The sequence below is a fragment of the Pteropus alecto genome, unplaced genomic scaffold (assembly GCF_000325575.1).
Source record: "Pteropus alecto unplaced genomic scaffold, ASM32557v1 scaffold71, whole genome shotgun sequence".
NCBI classification, from domain to species: Eukaryota; Metazoa; Chordata; class Mammalia; order Chiroptera; family Pteropodidae; genus Pteropus; species Pteropus alecto.
The window spans coordinates 14573338-14583082 of record NW_006433024.1 but is presented as its reverse complement, the minus strand read 5'-3'; positions in this window follow the sequence as shown (position 1 = coordinate 14583082).

Below are 9745 nucleotides of genomic sequence, written 5' to 3'. Positions count from 1 at the left end.
GCTGACTTTAGAAATGATGCTTTGTAAAACAATGTTGGTTTAATCCTAGTCCAAAAAATTCAGAGGAGAAGACGTGCAAGGCAGTTTCTCTGGAATGGTGGTTTGAAATGACTTCATTTATGTTATTTTTCACATCTGGGAGAAGACATACTTCTAAGAAGTTAGAAGTTATAACTATTTATGATAATATGATGGAGCAGATATTTTTGCATTTCCAGCTAGCTAAACTGAAAACATTTACTTGGAATTTTTATCATAGTGGAAAGGAGGCGGGGGAGTGGACTTGAGAGAATTGGGTACAATCTAGGCAAACTAGACCAGATCACAAATTTGAGAATCAGTGAGACTTGGTTCAAAGTTATCTTTACTTTTTTTTTTTCTGAAATACCAATCAATAGGGTAAAGTATATACATGAAAAATCCTGAAGTTGACTATATATTTCCCCATTGATTTTTACTAGTAGCTCATACAAGAACCTCCAAATTTTGGTGATATTAGCAGGACACTGGAAAAAAATTGAGCTCCATTGCCTTTTCATACTCTTAGCAACTGTAGCAGTCAGAAATAACTTATACTTCTGTTCAAAACATTGATTTCCACACTCAGCAAGTCATGTCACCTAAGCCTTGAAATTTTCAAGTGTCAGTATATAGGAAACCTCCCCTTATCTCTGCCATTACTATAGATCTTAGATCTTAATATTTATTTCATTTCACATAGCTTAACATGTAGGCAAAGCAATAAAGGAAAAAAAAAAAACATAACTAGATACACGAGAGAACTGCAGGAGGGGGTCCTGAAGTTTCATCAAGTTCTCCTAACTCTGACACCAAGAACGTATAATTGTGCCATTAAGTAAAAAGCTATTGTGCATTGAATTTATGAGGAATGACGGCATGATTGCCATATGGGGTGAAGATATGGAGACAAGTAGAAAGCACACATTAAGAGGTAATTTTTAAAATAAGTATATAATGAGTATTCTAAAAAGCTAGTATTTTTAATCCTAGCTTTTAAACCTCATATTTTTTGCAAAAGAATTGAATGTGGCTTGTACAATTAAACTAATATAAAATTGTCCATAAGAAAGATTAAAGATAAAGAAGAGTAATGAGGATAACTTATTCCACACACACAAGATATTAATGTTGTCTTTTTTTTACCCCAAATATAGTTTTTATTTCTATTATTATCATTAAGGCAATGGTACTTATTAAAATTTCACACAATATAAAAAAAACTCAAGAGAAGAAGTGAGAAAAGTGAGAATTTCTTCAAATAGTAATGCTAAAAATTATTTAGTATTGTTATGTTAAAATAATTATTCATAATTTATTATATCCTACTACACTTTTCTAGACACACACAGCATGTTATTTTATAACCTGCTTTCTCACTCAATACTATGTTGTAAATATAGTTTCATTTCAATAAATATACTTGTAGATTTTCATTTTAATTATTGCAGTCATTTCATTGTGTAGATGTATCATGTATGTATAGATGTAATTCTCCATTACATTAATTTAAATTGTTTCCAATTATTAAATATTATAATTAAACTCAGTACATATCCTAGGATAGCCATATAGTGTTTAATTGCAGAAATGAAAATTCTCTGAGCTTTTATCAAAATTGTTAGCATGGATGGAAGAGCGAATTTTTGATTGGGCTTGCAGGAATAATTTCCAGAAGAGAACCATGGAATAGGGCCACCAGGAGAATAGCTATCTTTCCCACAATCTGGAAGATTAGCCATTAGGAAGTAGTCCATAGAAGTCTCAACTGCAAGAGGATGACACCTTACTTATAATTTGTAGATCATGAAACTTTTGGCCCAAGGAATAAAGAACCCTTAAGTAATCATATTCAGAGCTGTAAAGGTGCTGCTGCTGTCTCACCTGTTGATCCCAGGAAAATTCTGCTGAGCTGTGACTTAAGTGTCAGAAAGCTCAGGGACAGGAAATGTGGACCCAGAGCTTTGCCATACTGTAAGATTTGCACTGCTTTTATTTAAAAAAAAAAAAATCAATAGACACAGAATCTGTGTAAATAGTCTTATTTGTCGTTTCTGAATTTCTTACCTAATTATTGAAATATTAATATTAGAGCACTTGAAACTTTACAGCCCTTTCATATAATATTATTTATTTCTGACAATAAAATGGTTAATTAGATAATATGGTCCCCTATTTTAGAAGTGAGAAACGTAAAATGGGAAAGGCAAGTTACAGGATATAGATCATAGACTAAACGTGAGGTCATCCCCACTCAGAAGGTCATCCCCACTCATATATCACCTTTTGTCTAGAAAACTAACCTAAACTAGAAATATTTTCTCTTTAAAACCTCTTAGTTTTTGCTTCCATCTAAAGTAAACTTTATTTTTACTTCGTGTTTTACTTTTTTACTTTTTTTATCTCTATAAAGATTGATAATTTGGGATGCTCATTTGTCAGCAAATAAAAAAACAGTAATTACAATTCTTAATTGAGTAAAGGGTAAATCTTTTTTTTTCTAACTTTTCTACTGCTAAAACATCAACCCTGAATTATAGGGAAAATTGATATGCCATTTGTTTCTGAAGATGGTTCAGAATAGACTTTCACATAGGAGTAAAAGTCTCTATCACTTTATCACTTAAGAGGCTCAGATAGAAGAGAGAAGAGTATGTCATCGGTGATCAAAGTGCTGAGGTTCTGAACTACCATTGGTTTTAAGATGAAAAATCTCATTTTTATGTTCCAGCCACATATTATACAGGAATTAGATGTCAAGGCTGCTCGTTAAGTCATGCTAAGCATTACTAATTTAGTAAGGCTGTTATTTGCTGCATGCTAAAACAGGTAATTAGGAACACTTCCACGAGTAATTCCGAAATGTGACAACCCACTTGATAATCATCATCAGCGTGTATTTGGTCTCTGCAAATGGCAAAGAACCCCCTTGAAATGCTCAGTGTTACCCACTTTCACAGGCTGAGAACATGGATTAATTATCTGTGACTTAAATTATACCATGCTCAATCAAAATTGAACACTTGATATATGTACTAGAATCTAAACTGCTCAGTATTTCTGACGATCGCTAGACCCTAATTACGGTAGCCTAACCTTGAGCTTCAATGTGTAAGCCTAATACTTATGTCACCTTTACCTTACTGTTTTCTTCCCTTTCTTAAAAACCTCTATGAGTAAATCCAGGCTAGAGTCTCGAGAGTGCCAAATTATTTCAAACTGCTTTGTAAGTTCACTGACACTATTTCCAAGTATTCTGAGATTTCAAATTCTGTGCTTCCTTTCTCTTTTCTCTTTTTAGAAACACATACTTCCCGAGATCTTCAAGCCTCTCTACAATTCTTACTTTCTCTGGAAATGCATGTCTGATTCTTCTTCACCCCGCTCCCTACAATCATGGTCTGCCCTTGCTAGCAGTTGGCCAGTTTCTCCTCTAAGCTTCTAAAGCAGTAATATTTCTCAAAGAGTTAGCACAATACTACTGCAAAATGGCAAAAATGCTGTTTTGCTATTTATCTTTGCCACTAGAATATTAGGCCCCTATGGCTTGGGGATGCCTCAATGATCTTTGTTTCTTAGTGACTAGTGCAGTGCCAATGTGTAGTAAATGTTCAATTAATGTTAACTAGAAGTAGCAGCAATAACACTCACCCTTTCTATCACCCTACCACTTAAGAATTATTATTCTTTTATGTGATTTCAATCATTTTAAATTTATTTTGACTTGTTTTATGGCCTAACTTATAGTCTAGCCTATAGAATGTTTGATGTGCACTAAGAAACGTGTATTCTGCTGCTAGTTGGTTGGGATAGACAATAGATGTCTGTTAGGACTAGTTTGTTTACAATGTTGTTCACATCTTCTACTTCCTTGTTGATCTTCTGTCTAGTTGTTGTATCCTTTATTGAAAGCGGGGTATTAAGTTTAACTATGATCCTAGCATTATCTTATTTCTCCAATCAGTTCTGTAAGATTTTGCTTCCTGTATCATGTCCTCTAAACTCAAAGGAATGAAATTAGAAATTAATAACAGAAAAATTGTGAAATATGCAAGTATGGGAAAATAAAACAACATATTTCTAAATAATAAACACCTCAGAAGAAATCACAGAGAAATTAGCAAATAATTTTAATGGAATAAAAACAGAAACACAATTGCCAAAACTTTTGCAATGAAGCAAAAGTAGATCAGATAGAAACGTGTTTAAAAAAACTCTATTATTGATTTGTCAATTTTCTTTGACGTGAAGAAGTGTGTGTGTGTGTGTGTGTGTGTGTGTACAAGATAATTCCACTGTATTTTTTTAAGTTATTGTTGTCATGAAACTTATATTCTAGAGGGAGAGACTTAGAAAACAAAATAAATAAATAGGAACATAATTTTAAATCTTATTATTCATATTTTACAGATAAGGAATCAAGATTTAGAGAGTTTAAGTGAATGGCCCAAGTTTACATAGCTAGAAAGTGGTTTGCTCTGAATTCCTGTGGTCGACATCTTTCTTAAAGAAGGCAGGCAAGGTAAGGGTATCGGCAGAGATCACAGAGGAGTGGAAATTGATGGCAATTTTCTGAGACTCAAAGATTTCAGAATGAATGTGTGGGGAAAATCTGTTCTTTAGGCAAAGTTAATCTTAGAAGATAATCTATTTCTAGTTATGGCATTTTTGCCATTTTGCAGTAGTATTTTTGTAGAACATAAAAATGTCTATTTCAGTGCCATATGAGCATAACTTTATATATAGAATGTGAAAGTATGGGGCGATGGAAGGAAATGCTTGCTGCTTTCGTGCTGTAGTGGTGATATGTTCTGAATATGATGCCTGTCCTCATAGGTTAAAGGTGAATACAAAACTCTTTGTGCAATGAGGAGAAAATACAGTTAGTTGTCTCTTCAGCTGCATCTGCCCATACAGATAGTTATATCCATCACTTGTTGTAGCATTTGCAGCCACCACCCTCTATTGGTGATTCCTGCAAAGGTCTCAGAAGAGCCATAATTACTCTCTTGTCTGAGTTCATCTTAACCAGAGCACATAAGAGATTTAACCCTGACAAAATATTGATCAAAGGAGAGATGGAAGCAAATAACACAGAAAGAAAGATTTCTACTTGCCACACATTATGAGAGCATAGTACATGGCAACGTGTACGCTGTAGACTTGGCTTTGTTTCCTGGCTGGCTTTCTGCCTCACTATGTGATTGTGGGCATAGTACAGAATGCGAGTCACAGCCTCAGCGACTTATTCCATAAAATGGGATAATAATATTTAACTCTGGAGGATTCAATGAGAACCCATAGTACATTGATACTTTCGATATTCAACAAATATCCGCTTTTCTGTTTAGTATTAAATCTATGACTTGGACCCTCCCTGTTTATTCATCAGAATGATTAGCTATTATACCAAATGGCCAAATACTTAAAACTAGGGGTATTTTTTCTCCTTGTCAGGTTATGTAAGTTGGACTAGTCATGTACCTCTTATAGTGCTAGTCTTCAGGTATATTCACTGAATAGTAATAACCACTATTTTTTTCTCATCCTTAATAGAGTTTCCTTAAAATATTCTTGACTATATACAGCCATCCCTCGGTATCCTGGATAGGTTCCAGGACGCCCCACGGATACCCAAATCCACAGATGCTGAAGTTATATAAAATGGTGTAGTATTTGCATATAACCTACACACATCCTCCAGTACATGTACATTTTAAACTATCTCTAGATTATCTGTGATACCTAAAGCAATGTAAATGCTTTGTAAATAGTTGTTGTATTATATCGTTAGGAAATAATTGACAAGAAAAAAGTCTGTACGTGTTCAATACAGATGCAACCATCGCCTAACTACATAGTACATGTCAGCAATCGCATGACATTTGTTTTCTAAATATTTTCGATCCACAGTTGGTTGAACCTGTGGATGTGGAACCCACAGATCTGTGGGCCAACGATATTGATTAATTTCTGAAAACATTATTCCAATAAAATAGCTGTAACAATGGCATTACCCTAGGAAGCGATGATAAAGGGAGGCTGCACTAGACGATTTGGGGCCCTTTACCTTCTATAGACTGGAAAGTGCAATTTCTAAATCTATTTTACATTCTTAGGAGCCATGTACTGTTTCATATGACTTAAGAATTATACAATTATAAAGAATTTGAAAGCTATAACCCTGTAAAAAAATTTTTAATCTAGTTTTACAAATACCTGAAGCCCTCTGAGGAAATATGACTATAAATAAGTTTTCCAATGTTTTAATGGTAAATAAGGAGAGACTTTGTTTTCTCACGATTCTTCTTGTCCTTGTCATTGAGCAACCTGAGTAGATGTTAAATAAATAAGTAAATATGAAATAAAAGAAGAGCAAAAACACAGAAAGCAAAAATAAATCTCAATTGTATTAGTTTCCTAGGGCTACCAAATCAAAGTACCACCAACTTGGTGATTTAAAACAACAGAAATTATTTTCTTACAGTTCTGGAGACTAGAAGTTGGAAATCAAGGTTTTGGCAGCATCATGCTCCCTCCACAGCCTCTGAGAAAAGATGCTCCCTCACCTCTGCCAGCTTCTGGTCATCCTAGATATTCCTTGGCTCGTAGATGCAGCATCCTGATCTCTCCCTCTCCTCACATGACATTCTCCCTGTATATCGTCTTCACACCATGTTCCCTCTTATAAAGATACTAGTCATATTGGCTTAAGAACCCACCTTACTTCAATGTGTATTTGTATTAGCTTAACTAATTACATTATAATAACCTTATTTCAAAATAAGTTTACATTTTGAGTTACTGGGGTTCAGGACTTGAACATACCTTTTTGAGGGACAGATTCCAACCCACAGCACTAGATGTTTCTAGAAGGTTAAGGTAGGGTCTATGGAGAAAACATTAGCTTTAAATGGTGAGTACAAATGATGTTGGCACAACACAGGCTCAGGACTGGCTTTCCTAGAAGACAAGATTACCTACAGGAAAATTAAAATGAGTCATGCCCCAAGAGTCTCCCCACCTAAAGTCCCTTTACCAGTTGCCTATAAATGCACCTTTAGAAAAAGTCTGTTTGAATGAATTTTTATGTTCATTACAATTCAAATATTCCTTGACAGAAAAATGCTTTGAATTTTGTTTGTTTGTTTATACTCTAAGAATAAATGAGTTTAGCAGCTTTTTCCTGAAGTCAGCTTTTGAGTTCCTGGTGTAGGGGTTGTTAGGACAGTGGATAACTACCAATTTAAATAGAACTCAAGACCAACAGAACAGCAAATTGAAGTCTGTCGAATCAGTGGTAGGGAAGAGGCAATTCCTCACTACACCACAAAAGTACTCTGTGAATAATTAGATGGGAAGAATATAGCAATTCTGTATTTCCTGTTGCATTTTGAAAACCTGACAACAAGAACATCTGAAAGATTACACACTCCCTATGTTCAGTTAAAATTGGGATGGGAGGAAAAACAACTTAGTATTCCTTCCTCCACCAAATGCCCCAAATTATTATGCTAAATAAGTGCTAATGACAAATTTTTATTTTTGCATTAATTCACTTCTTAAGTTGCATTGTCAGGCTGGTTTTTCTCTTTGTCTATTTATTTAGTGTTTTTCCCTGGTTCTCATGTACCTCCTGCAAGCTGTACATCTAAAAGAATAAAAAGAAAATAAAAATTCACTTCACAGACAAACAAGGGTTGATTGAATAGACAGTAGAAATATACTCTTAAACATGTCTGTTTTCACTAAGAATGTTTTCTTAAATTTTTTTGTTATTTTTAAAGCCCCGAATGGATTTTTTTTAAAAAAGCTTAAAGAGAAAAAATTGATGGAATGAAATTTGAGCTTTAAAAATCCCTACTGATATGTTTTGTCAGCATGGATAGATCTTTATTTTACAAAATAAATGAGTCAGCTTATTAATTACTATGGTATAGATATGAACTTCTCTAATCACTGTTTTATATTCTTTTTCATGGATATATAAAATAGGTAGGACCAGCTCTAGAGACTAGTTCTCTGCTGTTCTTACAGAGGTAATGAACACACATGGCCCTCTAAATATTGGTCCAGTAGAATTTTTTAAACTGTATTGAGGTTCTGGGTTAAAAAGGAACCCTGGTGGGAATGTAAATCAGTACAGCCACTGGAAAACAGTGTGGAGGTTCATTAAAAACTAAATAGAATTACTATATGACCCAGCAATTTCTTTTCTGGGTATCTTCCCCCTAAAAAACTTGAAAACATTTGTCTGTGAAGACATATGTACCCCAATGTTCATTGCAGCGTTATTCATGGTAGCCAAGACTTTGAAAAAATCGGTGTCCTTAGATGATTGCATAAAGGAGATGTGGTACATATATATAATGGAATATTACTCAGCCATAAGATGAAATACTGCCATTTGCAACAGCATGTGTGGATCTTGAGATTATCATGCGAAGTGGAATAAATGAAACAGAAAAAGTTGAGAACCATATGATTCACTTATCCATGGGATGTAAAACTAAAGTGACAAACAAACAAGACAAATAAACAAATCAAAACTCAGTCACAGACCATTGTTTAGTGGTAACCAGAGGAAAAGCAGGGAAGGGGAAACTAAAGAAGGAGAAAGAGGGTCAAATATATGGTGACAAAAGGAAATTCGACTTTGGTTGATGAACACACAATGCAATATACAGATGACGTATTATTAAATTGCACACACGAAACCTATATAATTTGATTAACCAATGTCACCCTAATAAATTTAATTAATTTTTTTCGATAAAATAAGATAGAAAAGAAGATGACAGGGATTTGCATGCCCTATTGGTATATACAGTCCTGTATACACCAATAAGGAACACACTGCTGATCAGATAAGAGCATTCTGCAGTAACTAGTGAAAAGATTCTTCAAAAGCTACAAAGGCTTGGAACCCATCTGAGCCATAGTGGAATCAGCTGAGTGTATGCCAGAAAGAGATACCCTAGGCTAGGTGCAGAGAGAACACTGTAAGGTGCCCAGGTCCACGTCCGTCTCTCCTGCTGCTCTCCTTTCTCATGCTCATCAGGCAGTGGGTCTGGCCTGAGTCTGCTTTCCTTTTGAAGTCACTATAGTGAGCTTTTGAGTCAGTTGGTTCAGGGCTGTTAATTCTTCATTTCCATGAGGATTATACTCACTATCAAATAGAAAATGTGTAGGAACTGGAGTTTTTACTTTTAAATCTGTCTCTTAAAAAAAAAAATCACAACAGGACATAGGAAGATGAGGAATTTGTGATATTGGCATCTCGACAACACTGTCTATCGCATGAGGTTTTTATCACCACCAGGAGTGAAAAAGTACAAAGTCTTCCTTGTAGCACAAAATGAATGCTTCCCTGTGGTTTAAAGGAACCATGAAACACTTTCTCATAACAGAACAAAAGATTCTGCTTGGATGAAACCAAATGTTGACAGATGAAGAAACCACACTAGAAACAGAATGACCTAGTGGGGAACTGAGGGAGTTACCTTTTTTTTTTTTTTTTTAACCACCAGATACACATTGTGAGAAGAGCTGACTCTGCAGCAGTAGGTGGTTCTCTCAAGATCGCTGCCAAAGGAACAATTTGGCTCTGAGTCAGCTTCCCACATACAGATTGTAGTTACAGTTTTATAGAAAATATTTTCAAGATAATGAGTTCTGAATGCCATAAGAAATACTGGAGCTATGACCACTCTTTGAAGACCACACC